This window comes from Phaethon lepturus, unplaced genomic scaffold (genome assembly GCF_000687285.1).
Source record: "Phaethon lepturus isolate BGI_N335 unplaced genomic scaffold, ASM68728v1 scaffold7400, whole genome shotgun sequence".
In the NCBI taxonomy this organism is placed as follows: Eukaryota; Metazoa; Chordata; class Aves; order Phaethontiformes; family Phaethontidae; genus Phaethon; species Phaethon lepturus.
Genome location: NW_010511091.1, coordinates 12,443 through 28,958, shown reverse-complemented (window position 1 = coordinate 28,958; position 16,516 = coordinate 12,443). Strand labels below are relative to the sequence as shown.

The window sequence follows — 16,516 nt, the reverse complement described above, 5'->3', positions numbered from 1 at the left end:
GGCAAGGGAAGAACTACCGATGTCATCTATCTGGACTTCATAAGGCCTTTGACACAGCCCCTCAGAACATCGTTCTCTCTAAATTGGAGACTTATGGATTTGACACGTGGACCGTTGAATGGATGAGAAATTGCTTGGATGGTGACATGCAGAAGGTAGTGGTCAACGGCTCAATGTCCAGATGGAGATCTGTGATGAGTGGTGTCTCTTAGGGGTCTGTACTGGGACCAGTACTGTTTAATATCTTCATTAATGACATAGATGGTGGGGTCGAGTGCAGCCTCAGCAAGTTTGCCTATGACACGAAGCTGAGTGGTGCAGTTGACATGCCCGATGAATGGGATGCCATCCAGAGGGACCTGGAGAAGCTTGAGGAATTGGCCCATGTGAACCTCATGAGGTTCAACAAGGCCAAGTGCAAGGTCCTGCACCTGGGTTGGAACAACCCCCAGTATCAATACAGGCTGGGAGATGAAGGGTTTGAGAGCAGCCCTGCTGAGAAGGACTTGGGGATACTGGTGGATGAAAAGCTGGACATGAGCCAGCAATGTACACTCACAGCCCAGAAGACCAACTGTATCCTGGGCTGCATCCAAAGAAGTGTGGTCAGCAGTTCGAGGGAGGTGATTCTGCCCCTCTGCTCTGGTGAGACCCGACCTGGAGTTCTGCATCCAGCTCTTGAACCTTCAGCACAGGAAAGACATAGACCTGTTGGAATGGGTCCAGAGGAGGGCCATAAAATTGATCAGAGGAGTGGAACACCTCTGCTATGAGAACAGGCTGAGAGAGTTGGGGTTGTTCAGCCTGCAGAAGAGAAGGCTCCGGGTAGTCCTTCTTGCAGCTTTTCAGTACTTAAAGGGGCCTTCTAAGAAAGATGGGGACAGGCTTTTTAGCAGGGTCTGTTGCGATAGGGGAAGGGGCAATAGTTTTAACTAAAGGAGGGTAGATTTAGACTCAATAGAAGCAAGAAATGTTTCACAATGAGGGTGGTGAAACACTGGCATAGGTTGCCCAAGAGGTGGTAGATGCCCCATCCCTGGAAACGTTCAAGGTCATGTGGGATGGGGCTCCGAGCAACCTGACCTGGTTGAAGATATCCCTCCTCGTTGCAGGGGGCTTGGACTAGATGACCTTAAAAGGTCTCCGCCAACCCAAAGATTCCATGGTTCTATGATAATAACACTTGACTATTAACCAAAGGCTCCACATTTATTCCATAACTGAGCACAGTAAAACTCCCCAAACTGAAATTTATATAGTAGTTAGTTCCTCCCTGCTGCTGCCCTTCATTTCTCTATCATGGTCTTGATTATAAATCTTATAAGCTATCTTTTCATCACTATTGAAAATTAATATTTACGTATCATAAATGTCCTTTACTTCTATGTGATTGTCACCTTTCACTTTCTCCTCTGGGACATGAAAACACTGCATAATGGAAAAGACATTCTCACATAAGGCAACCTTTAACAGAGGTCTGCAATGTCATTTCATGACCTTATTTTATTGATGATCACATGATTATATGGTACTTTCATTCAAAGAAATTCTATAGTAATTACTTTCTTCTGCCTGACTGAAATGTATGTATTTTTGTGGAAGAAATAATCTCTGGAAGTTCAGTACTTTTGCATTGTGCTAATCTTTATGTTAATCTTTTCCTGACAAGGCATAAAAAAGCAGTTTTGGACTGTTTTGGAGCTGTCTTTCACATTGACTGTAGAAATTCACATTGATTCCAGTAGAGAGAGAGGGGAAGAACAGAAGAGACAGAGATCAGGATGTAAGTGCAGCATTATACAAAGAAATGGCAAAGTGCTTCTCATAAGACATACACTTCTGAATTTGTATCTTTAAGTGACTAGCAGCAAGTAAAAGCACACTTCAGTCTTGCTAAACCCAAGCATTCAAAGACCAAAAGACAACCCCACAAAAATGAGGCTGATTTTAAGTGATGGCTTGCTTTATTCTAATCGTATTTTATTGTCCTGTTGAGATTTTATTTCCATTTAAATTTTGTTTCCAAGCTTTCCTCTGCAGCTAGAAGCTCTGGAGAAAATACTTTAAAATATAGAGAAACACAGAGACAGAGAACAGCTCTAGGAGGTTGGAATGTAATGGCAATATCTACAAGCATGACAGCTGATGCAACTAGGATACACAGTGATGAATCTAGATGGTTAAGGGCCATGCTTGTTTCCCTAGCAGTGGTATCAGATATGGAAGTAAGACATAGGGAAAAGATATTTATTACTTTTCTATTTCCATTAAAGACTTGCTTTGTAGATTAAATTTTTAGTGCTGTGTTCCCTCTCTTTTTTTTCAAGTGGAGAACCATTCTCTATCAACTGCACTCACTCGTGTACTCTCACAATTTTTTTCTGTATATGACTCTTACAACAGCACACTTTCAGCTATTTTCCTGCAGATATATAGATCATCACTGACACTTTCAAAAAAGATAAGCAAGGTTGTGATCATGCTCCACAATTTGTGTCACAGTCTAAAACTTCCATTTCTCAGAAGACTGTTTCTAAACATTGTCTGAAAATCAGACTTTGAGAACTTTCACAGCTAACAACCATGTTTGAAAACATTGATCTCTGTTTCTAAAAATACCTTCTTTCTATTTAATATTCCAGACTCTACTCTTTATTCTTTCAAAGGGAAAAGAACAGGTTTTAAATGTAATAGAAAGGTTCATTCAGAGTATATTCATGTAAAGAAAATGCAAAGGTCCTGAGACTATTTCTCTCATTCCGTTGGGGGACATAATTAAACTACAGCAATTCAATTAGTATTCTCTTTACTTAAACAAGAACTCATAAGTCTTTTAAATAGAAATTTTCGTCCGAAGAAATTGTGCAAATATCTATTAATCAGCCCAATAAAAAAATAACCTAATTCTCATCCCAGATCATCTGGAAGTGCAATGTGTATTAATACCTGACTTTAAAACCAACTGAAATTAGTAAGAATCAACTCCAAAACTAGATTTTTGAATTCCTCTAGACTGAAGAATTAAACTATTTAGACCATATACTTCTTTCTAACAATCAGAGCTAACTAATAGTTGAAGAGTTGCACAGGCTGTAATATAAATTTTAAGAGCAGCTATTTCTTACCGTGGAGCACATGACCAAGCCAGTGATATTAATTCTATTCCATTTTAAGAGGCATAGACATACTTTGCTTGGTCAGACTCTGCTGCTTCTTCTGCAGGCTGATATACTAATAAGTAACTTCCAGCAGGTGAAAAAAACATTGCAAAGCAATAGTTAGCTTCAGTTGTTTAACTTCAACATTAAATATTTCACTTGCTTTATCACTGTAATTTTCACATTTAAATTTTCAATTCTCTTGTCAAACATAAAGTTGTGTTCATGGTTACAACTTTTACACCGACTTCCTCATAGTTATTATTCTAATGCAACTTAAAACAATCTCACAAAAACACGATTCCTTGTATTTAGTGAAGTAGAAAACTCAGCAAATAAATGTTATCATTGGTGTTCATAATAATGTTGAGAAATGTCTCAAACATTTTGCCTGACTTTTTAGTTTGTAAAACATTGTGTAATCTCTGCACAATATCATTTTCAAGGAGCAAACAGATTTTACATGCTTACCCACTCCTCCACCCAAGCACAAGACTGAAGAGCACACAACATGTACAGCTTTTTTTTACAGCATTCATGCCACACACTGCACAGAACAGCTGGTTTAGCACAAGTTAACAGAATATAATAATTTTCTGTTACTGACTACTACAAATTACCACACAGATTAAAGAAGGTAGGAGGAAAGTAATTGAATGTTCCCTTAACTTTCTCAAACTGGTAGTACATATTTTAAACTGATTATTTAAGGTGAATTTTTCTGTTTCCAGAGAACTCCAGCCACAGTTAAGAAAAAGATGGATGACAGAAGTGTAATTATGCAAACTTATTATGGGTTGAGGTTAGCACACACAGAGGAGGAAGAAGGAAGGATGAGAGAGAAGTCATGGTGGCTACCTGACACTGCAAGCAGAGACACATTTCGTGAGGTATCTGTTATGTAAGGAGAGACAAGAGTGATTTATTTCACTCGGGTAACACCTAGGAACCGTCCATTTGTTTCCTAGATTGTGAATCCAAGTTGCAATCTAGAGATATGCAATATGACAGAGGTTAAAAATTGAATGCAAGGGAAGGCTGACCCATTATTTTCATTCTCAGTCATGATCATTATAAACTTTACTGCAAACAAACCCCAAAGCACAATCATGTCAATCTTTGTTATTTCAGGAGAGTCAACTTCTTTTCTAAATCACATAAATACAAACTGGTTTTGCTTCCCCTGTTTGGCTTGCTCACCTGTCAACTAATAGTTCCTGCACAGTGTTCCCTGTTCTTTCATTTTTAAAGGCAATTCAAATGAGAAGCATGGCTTAGTTCTTGAATGGCAGTAAAACTGAAGGTGAAAAACAAATAGTTATATTCCAAGAAATTATATACTCTGAAAGAAAGGTGTATGGTCTCCATGCAAGTGTTACTGCTGTTCAGGTTTAACTACTAGAAATCTGTGGAAAATTAGAGAGACAAGGTAAATGTTGAACTTGTGGTGAAGAGATAATTGAAATATGATCTAACTGGGGGAAAATTGACTCACAGAATACAGTATTTGTGGTACAAGCATTGAATTCTGAGTAATGAAGTGAAGAGGAAAAATAACTCTGTGAAAACAGCATGCTAAAATCTGCTCAAAACTTTAATTTGCATGAAAAAAAAAAAAAGTTAGTCACTTCCCTCAGCAGAGTGCCATGGAATACTCCAGGTACATTGCTGGTGACTCAGATAAACTATAGGGATCCAGTTTCTTCTGCTATGTGACAGAAACCATTGTTGTACCAGTAGATTTGTGTTTTTCTGGAGGTGTGGATTCACAGCCACTTGAAACATGATTAATAAGAATGAGCATGGATTGTACTTATGCACTGGAAGATAGAGTTTTGCTGGTGCTGTTCACCAGACACCTTTTCAGAGTTTGCATTGTTGTAGGATTCCACTGATGAACCACTGATCTGACCTCTTTTTGATTGAATAACCTACCATATTCATTTATGCCCCCCCCCAACATTTGGGCATTTAAATATACCACTGGGCTGGATGTTTTTTACCTAGGGCAAATGTTTTCTAATAGTTTTATGAGTTAATCACACCTAATACATAAGCTATGCTACTATTTGTACCATTGCAATGTTTAAGTTATAAAAGACAAATTCTGTTCAAAGCTTTATTGGAGTGTATTTATCTGTGAAATTCATGTCACATTTTGGATAGAATGGGCTCAGACAAAGTACCTTGATTTATATTGCTATTACTGGAAGCAGTATTTGGCTCAGCATCTCTGGACAGCACTAACTTTAAGCATGAGAGCAGTGTGTATGTCACTACCAATGTCTACAACCTCAGTAGACAAATTAAAATCTGGAAAGTTAAATGACTAGGGAAAAACAGTACACAGATAAAAATGCTTCATTTCCACTCTTTATTTCATTCTTACATCTTTCAGCACGGAAAAATAAGCCTACAAAGATTCAGAGTTAACACCATCTTCACAGAAACTATCCATCATAAGTAAATCCCAGAGATGCAGTACAATATAGGAGACCAAATTCTATGTAATAACCCATTCCAAATGCTGTACATGTAATACAATCAATAGCCTATTACCTTAGTCTTATGCACAAACCAAAGTAACAAAACTAACAGATCGCAATCTCCAAACCAAGTCAAAACAAGCAAAATATGGACTATGAATTGCACAGTATTAGTAATGATCCAGAACTTTTGGACTTCCTTGAAATCATCAGCATAATGAAATTCAAAAATTTGCCTTTTAGTGGAACATATTCTTGAAAGCTATGAGTGCTACGCTGATGAGTTGTGGTTTATGATAGATAACTTACCATAGTCGGATTTATTGCTCAGCTGTAAGTAGCAAGGATAAGATATTTATTATTTATAAATATATAATTCTTGCAATTGATGTAGAAAGCATGAATAACAACAATAATGGTACCTCACCAACATTCATTACATTTCTGATAACACTGGCACTGATGGTGGCTAGTTATCAGAATGAGATTTGTACTCAGAATGAAAACTGCCCCAAATGCCCTTTCTCATTCTCTTGCCAATTAAATGGCAAGCTCTAGTTGATGCCTGTTTCAAAAGTTACTACCCAAAACCAGCTGCCAAAATGCTGTTTATTTATTGGTTTTGTGGAACACACCTGCATAGGTGCTTAAAAAAACCCCACCACCAACAACAAAAAAAAACCCCAAACCAAAACCCAAAACATTTACATTATGGTCTGAGGCAGCTGAGATTCTTATTACTGTGGTAATCATCAACTGGAGTATGGTCATTTCATTCTGTTACCCTTTATTCTTTCAGGACAGACTTTCATGTCACATGTCAGATAAATACCATCAAAGGCAGGATTCAGTTTTTCTTTCCCTGGATCATATGGCTCACCCTCATATAGCTTCAAACAGTCCATGCACAAATATCAGTACCTGTCTCTTCTTTCATTTTTAAAGCACTGTTCACACTGGGAACAGGCAGGTCTTATTTATTGACAGAAAGTGGGCAGTACTCATATCCAGGGAAAGGTCAAAGTAATCCCTTGGTGCTCTGAACATAGAGAACATAAGGAGATACCTGCAGGACTGGACTGATGACGTTTAGTTGATCTTTTAGAACCATCAAAATAATATAAAAGAAATCAGGATGATTTTTGGTCAAAGCAGAAATATCTCTGTCCCAATCCAATGTTGGGAGAGGTTTCAATATGATCCTGAGAGTGAAATTAAGACACAAATGAGGTCAAATGCCGTATATCCAAAACAACTTTTATTATCACTTTTTATCAATTTATTATCAATTTTTTATTAAAAAATGGGTAGCAGTAACTTATTATCAAAAGTAAGAAATTAGTAGCAATAGGACAGAATAGAATAAAAAGACAGAAATCAAGCAAGCATTCAGGATAGAGTTGCAAGGAAAGTCACCACCATGGATCCGTGGCGTTCCGGGGTCCAAGCTTCTCGATGTTTCAGTGGTGGGCGATTGCGACAGCGGGAGGGCTTGTCTTGGCAGTCGCTTTTATTCTCATTCAATGGCTGCAATGTCCATAACGACACATACTTGCCCGTCTGCTCTATGTTCTATACATTCATATGTTCTATATGTTCATATGCTTTGCACAGCTCCAGCCCCACTCCTCACGCGACTATCAGGCAACTATCGCATGACGTGGTGGTGCATGATTTGGCCTTGCAGCACCAATCACAGGTCTCTGTTGCCCTGCAGCTGCTCCCGTCGCCAGCTGAAGGAATTCTCGCCCAGACGAACAATCTTTGAGACAAATGCCGCATGGTTCAGTCTCTCACACCACCCCGTGGCTCAAAGATTGCTTCAGGACCCATGGTGGTTTTGAGAAAAGATAGTTATGTAGAAAAGGCCAGAAAAGAGCATTTCGCACAATCTGCACGGTGTGGTTCACCGCACAGCGTGAATTTGTTTAACACTGTCTGGTGAAACAGTGGTTGCAAATTCCGTATTGGTTACAACACGTTGAATTAACTATATAAAACACAGAATAATACAGTGTAAGAACAACAACATGGCAAAAACACATAACAAATAAAATAAGACTCGCTTAACCCATGGGCCACCTGGGAGCCAGGAAAACAAGTCAATATCCTACCCTTTCCATGTTTGGACAGGAACATGGGCCAGTTTTCATGTTCCTGTGGTAATTTGTTTAACAATTTTACCACTGTCATCAATTTTTAAACAATAGTTGGAATCATTCAGTTTACCACAAACACTCCCTTCTTTGGCTAGCAGGTAACTGAGAACCATGTGGTGTCGGAATATCGCTGTTCACATATGTGTGGCCTGGTCTGCTAATAGATCCAGGGCACGGGCCACCTCGTTAGTAATAATCTCCAGAATGGCTTGCAACAGAACAATGCGATTTAAATTATAGATAGGTTCTTGAGCACTGCTAATTCATTCATTGGGGTTCTACGTGGCAGGTCCATAATATTGTATGATATGTTGAGGGGTCCACTCATCTGTACCCCAGGTTTGACCAATTACACCTGCTATGGAGGTATTAATGGACCACCAATATCGATTGAGATCATCATAAAACTTAACACCCAATCAGTCACCTTCATCCTCTGGGAGCACAAAGAACAAGGGGCTAATTAGCCCCACATAACACACCCCAGTCCAATTTTTGGGCAATTGCTTGTATGCAATTATTGTCCACAGATCCAATAATGACCTTTCAATGCTTTCAATTTCTAATGGGCCTGTGGAGGCTCGTGGTACTTGGAAATATGTGGTATTATCTACTCCTAAAGGGTGGTTTGACGGACCATTTACCAACAATTTGTGCATAAATGTTTTGACCTCTTCTTCACCACCCCAGCAGAGTGCTTCGCCGGTTGGCAACCAGGCTGTGTATCCTTGATATCTTTTGCTATTTCTGCCAACAACTGACCACCAAATTGGATTTCCGTCATGGAGCTGAGAAGATGTCTTATCCATAAATTTATAATCCCAGGCACCAAAATTGAGGTGCCAAAACCCAGTAACATTCAAACGGCTATCAGATTGGTTAGTGTTGGACCAAAAGTTAGAAAACTGTTTCCTGTGCCCTGTTTGATTTACCCAAGGCCAGCCTGGCCAACGAGGTACAAAATCATCAATAGAATTAAACAGTGTACAGTATCTTGACCTATTTCCAGATTGTGAACAATTGACAGACTTACAGCCAGCAATGAGGCAATGGTTTCCATACGTATAGGTCCAGTTGCATTTGCTATTTCCTACAAAAACACCACCCTCCTGTGTTCGATTTAGACAATATTCACCCTCAGTTGGGAATTGTATGGGCCAGGGCGGTGGGCTATCTTCCTCCCAGTAGGTGTCATTCTTGACTTCACTACAATTACTCACCAGTCTTTCAGGAGACAGGGGAATGGAAGTCCATGGACAACTAAACCGAAGGGTCCACCACATGCTTTCAATCAGTAAGGTTGAAAGCATCGGCCACTTGTTGACCTAAAACAGTAAATTCATTTTGCCACAGTGAGTCAGGGAGAAGGGAGCAAGAGCTGTGATAATGATCGACCAAAACATCGTTTACGATGGTATATCAGACACCCTATGAACATTAACAAAGTAGTCACCAACAAAACCACGCAGGCCATCAATAGCTTCATGTATTTCTTCTGGCTGGCTTCAGAGTCTCCACCTGAAAAAGAAAAGAAAGTCAACTCAGTTCGTTCTAAGGAACCGGAAACAGGTTATTATCGGAAGGATGGAATAATCCACTTCATGGTAATCTTATGTTCTTTCCTGTGGGCATCTTTTGCCTTCCAGGCATACTTATTCACTGGGGTTGCCAGTATGAGGGGTACAGCTCCCACAGTAGGGAGTTTGACCAAAACTTGTTGGCCTGGAAAGTACGATGAATTTTTAGGATGACCAGGGACATATGGGGTGGGTGTAATGGTAGGGGCCTTTGGACAAAATGCAGTAATTTTGGGGCATCCATTTATACCCCAATGACTGTTCACACTAGTCACTGCATCCCACAGCTGTTTGGCCCATCCTGGTTGTATACGGAGGGGTTAAAAGATGGGATTTTGGTCCGCAGTTGGACCCTGGGTAGGAAGTAGATAGCTGAGGAAACCGCAGCAGAGGTATTAAAAGATGGACTTCAGGCAAGTGAGAACACTGCAATTAGCACAGTAAGAAAAACAGATAGCTGGGTGAGAAGTAGATAACAGGTCGGGTCAGAGAAACCAGATGGTTTCCCACAGAGATAAGTTAAACAATACTAGGGGAGGATGTGGAGGGAGGGATCCTTGCAACATCTTGCTATTGGCTTAAGCATGATTGATAATATGCCATGTGTACAGAGCCTATGAACCAATAGATGGGATGGCCATGGTGTGTGCAGTGCGCCTGACCAGTGGGCGCATAAGCCATAGGCTCCAAAGTCAGCCCCAGAGTCTGGTCACGTGTGTCGAAACCCGCTCCTCTGCAAATGTATAAATACTGGGATTTCCTGAAGAGCAGGGGATCGGTGTACAGCAAGGCCACCATTGCCTCCACGGGGACGCCCACATAAAGCTGGCACCTACCGACTGTTGGGCTGAGTGCGCGGCACAGGACGACACAAGAATGTATGGATGGGCCATCTTCTTCACCGTCCTCGGGGTGGTAAGACAATTGCTTTGCAAGATACCCTTAGTGTAGCGCATGCTTGTAGTTAATAAAACGCTTATTGCTTTTTCCTTGTAGTCCCTTCTAAATTCCCTTCTAAGCTGCCCAATCTTGGACTATTCTGGCAGTAAAGTGGGAACCATTATCCGGTGAATTGACTGTGGTTTGGGAAAAGTGCCAAACCACCCCTTCAGATCTTTCACTGTGTTTTCCCCCATTGCTCTAGCAAATGCTTCAGCTTGGGCCAGCCCTGATACTGTCTCTACCCCAACCAATACATAATGCTTCCCTTCTGTTTTCTGGAAAGGGCCAATGTAGTCCACCTGCCAGGCCTCCCACAGTCCTTTCCCCTCCCTCAAATGCAGGGGATCATTGCTCCAGGGTGTGTCTTTCTAAGCAGGTATGACATTGTTCACAAACAGACACACAGGTCTTACGTTCTTCCCTGGTAACTGGCCAGCCTCGGACTTGAACCTCGCAGTAGAGGTCCTTAGCCTCTGAGTGTTTCCCTTTTACATGTAAAAATTCTAGCAACCATTCCTAGTCTTCTGCTCTTTGGGTGTTCTGCAGGGGAGTCAGTCAGGCTAGTTCATCGGCTTTGCCATTCCACGGGCTCGCAGGAGTACCCTCTTGTTGGTGCAAAGTCACCCAGTCCACTGCAAATTTTCCTTGCCTAGCAATAGTCAAAGTATCTTACCATTTCTCCTTCTGCCATACAGGTATCCTATTGACCTCCCACCCATTCTGTTCCCAAAAAGGAAGCCACTCGGTGCAGCCTTCAAATACAGCGTAAGAATCAGTATAAATGTAGACAGGAGAAGCAGATTGAGCCTCATGCTGAAAAACACTCCATACTGCAATCGGTTCCCCTGCTTGAGCACTACTTCCCCTTCAGTAATTATTTGCTCATTAATGTCTACACAGAGTGCCACGGCTTGGTATTTCCAGGTTTTTCCTTCCCACTTGGAAGAAGCGTCGGTAAACCAAATATTCTGCAACTGCCTGGAAAATGGAGGGACCACTTGTGTTACGGGAGGGAGTTCACTTGTTTCCCTGTCTGGGCCCATCACCTCTTGAATGGTTAACACCTTTGTGGCCCCCTCGGATACCTTGAAAATGTTACAATAATGTTCTATCTGGGCATACCATTTCTGCACAGAGGCTCTCTGGGCCACCGGTCAGGGGGCGGAGTTCCTGCCAAAACTGTTCTAATTACCTTAAATGAGCCTCTTAAGCACTATTGATTGTTGTCAAATAGTTTGTTCAGCCTCTCTCAAGGCTAAACTTACTACAGACAAACCCTTTTCCTACACAGTGTGTCTTTTTTCAACATCTTTAAGACTGCGAGAATAGAATCCAATAGGTCGAGTGGGTCCTTCGGGGCTCTTTTGCCATAAATGTATAGCTCGGTCTTGTCAAATCTCCACTCGTTATGGACAGGGTCTGTAGGGTGAATGGGACCCAGAGCCTGATGGGCAGTTTCTTCAAACACCAGCAACTGCAATGCCTCCTCATGGAGCTCAGTCCATTCCCACTGAGACCCTTTTCACAAGAAGTCATATAGTGGTCTTGCAATGACTGAAAAATCGGGAATGTGTTTTCTCCAGAACACAAGTAGCCCCAGTACCTGCTGTAAATCCTTTTTTGACTCTGGCATCTTAATCTGATCTAGCAAGGAAAGGGTGTCCAGTGGGATACATGTCATTCCTCCCTTCCACCAGAGCCCTAAAAACTTCACTTCACTTGAGGGCATTTTTGTTTTCTCAAGTAGAATTTTCAGCCCCAAACTTTCTAGATGGGAGATTGTATTATTTTGAGTTATCTGAACCCTTTCTACCATATCCCCTCCCACAAGTATATCATCAATATATTGGTAAATACTGAGCCACTTCTCTACCTGAATTCTTTCCAGCTCCTGTGCCAATGTACGATGGCCTAATGTGGGGGAGTGCTTATATCCCTGTGGGAATCTGGTGAAATTACATTGCTGACCTTCCCAAGAAAAAGCGCAACAGTCTTGGTCCTCAGATTGTAGGGAGAACCATAAAAAACATGTCCTTAACATCTACCATTGCCATGATCGGGTGGGCTCGTTCCTGGATTGTAGTTATAAGCTCAGCAATATTCGGTACTGCAGCCGTCAATGGACCAGTATTTGCATTAAGTCTACGATAATCTACGGTCAGCCTTGACTTGCCATTGGGTTTTCGTACTGGTCACACCAGGAAGTTACAAGGGGAGTCGGTCAGAACCACGACGCCCTGTCCTTTTAAGTCCTCTAACACAGGCGTTATTCCCTCTCTGGCCCTCGAGGGTATCGGGCAAGGCCTAACATTCGTAACCTTTGAAGGGGGAAGTGGCAGCGTGGCTTGTAGCATCCGAATATCTGTCATTGGAGAGCCAAATGACCACTGTCTCCCTTTATTATCAATCCAGGCTTTCCCTTTCAGAACATCAAGTCCCAGGAGGTTGAGTGGAAATTCTCCCACAACCATTGCTACCATGGCAGCAGTATCTTCCCCTGGCAATTGCAGGCTGACCATTGTTAACACCTGTGGCTGAACATTGCCAAATGGATCTGTTACAAACAGCCTCTGTTTAGAAAATTTAACCCCACAGCTAGTGGCATCTTTCATTTTAATAACTGAAATCTGAGCCCCAGTATCCACCAAAAATGTGACCAGGAATTGTTTTGGCCCTATAACACCTGTAATTAGTAAATCACCCTGTCCATTTCCGGTGAGCTGTCTGATATTATCCAACCTTCGTCCCCCCGCTCACCATCAGAGGGCGAAAAATCTAGTTGCCCAGCAAATTTTGAGAGACGTTTGTCTCTGGTAAGTCGATTAAAAAGGATGCCCTGGGAGTGGGTTTTTTAAAGCCCATCTCCGTATCTGCTGGTTTATCAGGCCATCCTGGCACCAGTTTTTCTAACTTGTCTGTTGACAATCCATCCATTATATCACATGGAATGGAATTCCTTTTTGCCATCCCTTTGCCCACAGGCTATTGCACTTACTTGGGGTGTCCTTCCCTCCGAGGGGTGTTGTTCTGTCACCCTCAGGGCACAGAACCATTTTCACTTCAGCTCCTCTCAGGCCTTGTTGCGGTTTAGCCCCAGCCAGCAACTAAGTACCATGCAGCTGCTCGCTCACTCCCCTACAGTGGAACCATGGAGAGAATCAGAAGAGTAAAAGTGAGGAAATTCATGGTTTGAGATAGAGACAGTTTAATAGGTAAAGCAAAAGCTGTGCACACAAGCAAAGCAAAACAAGGAATTCATTCACCACTCCCCATGGGCAGGCAGGTTTTCAGCCATCTCCAGGGAAACAAGGCTCCGTCATGTGTAATGGTTTCTTGGGAAGATAGATGCCATCACTCCAAACATTCCTCTACTCCTTCCTTCTTCTTCGTCCCAGCTTTATGTCATGATGTCATATGGTATGGAATATCCCCTTGGCCAGCCTGGGTCAGCTGTCCTGGCTGTGTCCTCTCCCAGTTTCCCGTGCATGCCAGCCTTCTTGCTAGCAGGCCAGCACGAGAAGCTGGACTGTCCTTGACTACTTAGCAACAACTCAAAACATCAGCACGTTATCAACATTTTCTCATACCAAATCCAAAACACAGCCTCACGCTAGCTTCTATGAAGAAAATTAACTCTACCCTGGCTGAAACCAGGACAGGCCCCTAGAGTCTGTTTTATTGGCTGGAATGTTAATGGGGCCATACTTGCACCCATAATTAATCAATTATTGGGCCACCTCCCCCCATGTCCACTTTTTGCTATCGGGGACCAGCAGCGCTGATCGGGCATAAGTCCTTCTAAAGCAGCCGCAACCCATTCGCCCCAAGCCATTGCTTGTATTTTCCCCTCTAATTGTACACCGATCAGCTTTAAGGAATCGGGGAGTCCCCTTATGAGGAGAGTCATGACTTCGAGGTCTACCAGCATCATCATCGCAGACTTCTGCCTAGGCTCCAATTTTTGATCATACATCATCTGCAAACAAGCTGCCTTCTGCACACTTTCCACCAACTGATTGACAGTCCCCATAATTGCCAGGGGATCCCCCCTCTCCAAGGGGTTCAAACCCCCTGCCCAATAGGCTGCCTGCTGGGTTAAAGACCAAGGGGCGCGGTGATTCCCAATAATTAAAAATACTTCTGGTCCCCAATACCCCTCCGCCTCCTTTTCATTAAGCAAAATCTGATTCCCCCCAGACAGCGATACTCTCCGCACATACTCCGTCTCTGACTCTCCGGTTAAAGACCAAGGGGCGCGGTGATTCCCAATAATTAAAAATACTTCTGGTCCCCAATACCCCTCCGCCTCCTTTTCATTAAGCAAAATCTGATTCCCCCCAGACAGCGATACTCTCCGCACATACTCCGTCTCTGACTCTCCAGGGGTTCGACCAAAATCCTTTTTTAACTTTGCCAACTAGGTGGCGGTATAGGGGACCTCCATGGTTGTGACTTGGGGGGATTGATCCTGATCGTCATCGTAAATATACTCAGTCTTAACCAAGGGTCGTGGCGAGGATGGTTCTAATTTCTCTCCTCTTTCTCTCGCTGCCTGCAAGTCGTCAAAAAGGTAACCAGGTCCTGATCTTGGGGATGTTTCCTTGTGGCCAGTGCCTGCAAGGAGTTGCTCCTTAAGAGCAGTCTGCAGATGTTTCACCAGGTCTTTCTCTCCTTTGAGCTGTTCCTTTAAATCCGCCACTTGCCCCTGAAGGGACCAAACGAGGTTTGGTGGAGTGATTCAACAATTTGGGATTCCGCAGCACAGCAGCGTTCCCTCGCCTCTACAGCAGCGGCCGAACTGGCACTGAGAACAGCACAAATAATGGATTTTCCTCTTCCTGATCTTACTCTCACATTCTTTTGTGAAGAGCTTGCCTGATCAACAACACTCTGTCAATTATACCAATTTCCCTGAGCCCTGTCCATCCCAGGTACAGAGGGTTGCGCATTATATTTTTCTAAAAATTCAAACAAAATATCTTTCGCCAAAGAGACAGTTTTAAGGTCACTCATGCTATATAAAGTGGGGAAGCGGTCATCTCAGGAAGGCAGCACCTAAGTTTCAAACAGAAGACCCGCATCTCTTACTTTCCTGAGATGTTTCATGTATTTGGGAAATCTCAAGGGATCCTGTTCAAAGCAGGGAAGCGATCATCTCAGGAAGGCAGCATGTAAGTTTCAAACATAGACCCGCACCCCTTATTTTTCTGAGAGATCTCAGGTATTTGGGAAATAACATGGCACTCTCATCTCAAGGGATCCTGTCCGTGACTCCAATTTACATGTCCCGATCCAATATTGTGAGAGGTTTCAATACAATCCTGAGAGCGAGATTAAGACACAAATGAGGTCAAATGCCGTATATCCAAAACAACTTTTATTATCAAAAGTAAGAAATTAGTAGCAATACGACAGAATAGAATAAAAAAACAGAAATCCAGCAAGCATTCGGGATAGAGTTGCAAAGAAAGTCACCACCATGGATCCGCGGCATCCTGGGGTCCAAGTTTCTTGATGTTTCAGTGGTGGGTGATCGCGGCGGTGCGAGGGCTTGTCTTGGCAGTCGCAGTCGCTTTTATTCTCATTCAAGGGCTGCAATTTCCATGACAATGACACATACTTGCCCGTCTGCACATGTACATAGGCTTCACGCAGCTCCAGCCCCGCTCCTCACGCGACTATCACGCGGCTATCGCATGACATGGTGGTGTATGATTGGCCCTTGTAGCACCTATCTGAGGTCTCTGTGGCCCTGCAGCCGCTCCCATCGCCAGCCGAAGGAATTCTCGCCCAGACGAACAATCTTTGAGACAAATGCCCTGCGGTTCAGTCTCTCACAAGCTCACTGTGTTTTAGACAACCAGCATAACGATTTATTTGCGTTCAACTAATTCAGCTAATATTCAGCTAGTATATAGGTGAAACCCAGACTTACTATGATTGAATACTGTAAATAAATTAGCTGTCATGCCTATTTATAAAAATTAATTAGTATAGTGTCTTTAACTGTTAAAGAATTTATCTATGAATACACTAATGAATATGTACACTATTTGCTATGGATATTGAAAAAAATATGCAAATGTTCTGAAATATTTATAAGATTTAAGGGAAATTTGGTATGTACAACTATGAGTATTTGCTCCAGAAACCTAGTTCCAGTAATTATACACATTCAAACTGCAAACAGAAAC

The 16,516-nt window shown here is 42.3% G+C and overlaps 1 pseudogene; it reads right to left on the bottom strand.

The window, feature by feature from the left end:
* Positions 1-13,957: 13,957 nt before the first annotated feature.
* Positions 13,958-15,335, bottom strand: LOC104616030 (annotated as a pseudogene).
* Between the last annotated feature and the right edge of the window lie 1,181 nt (positions 15,336-16,516).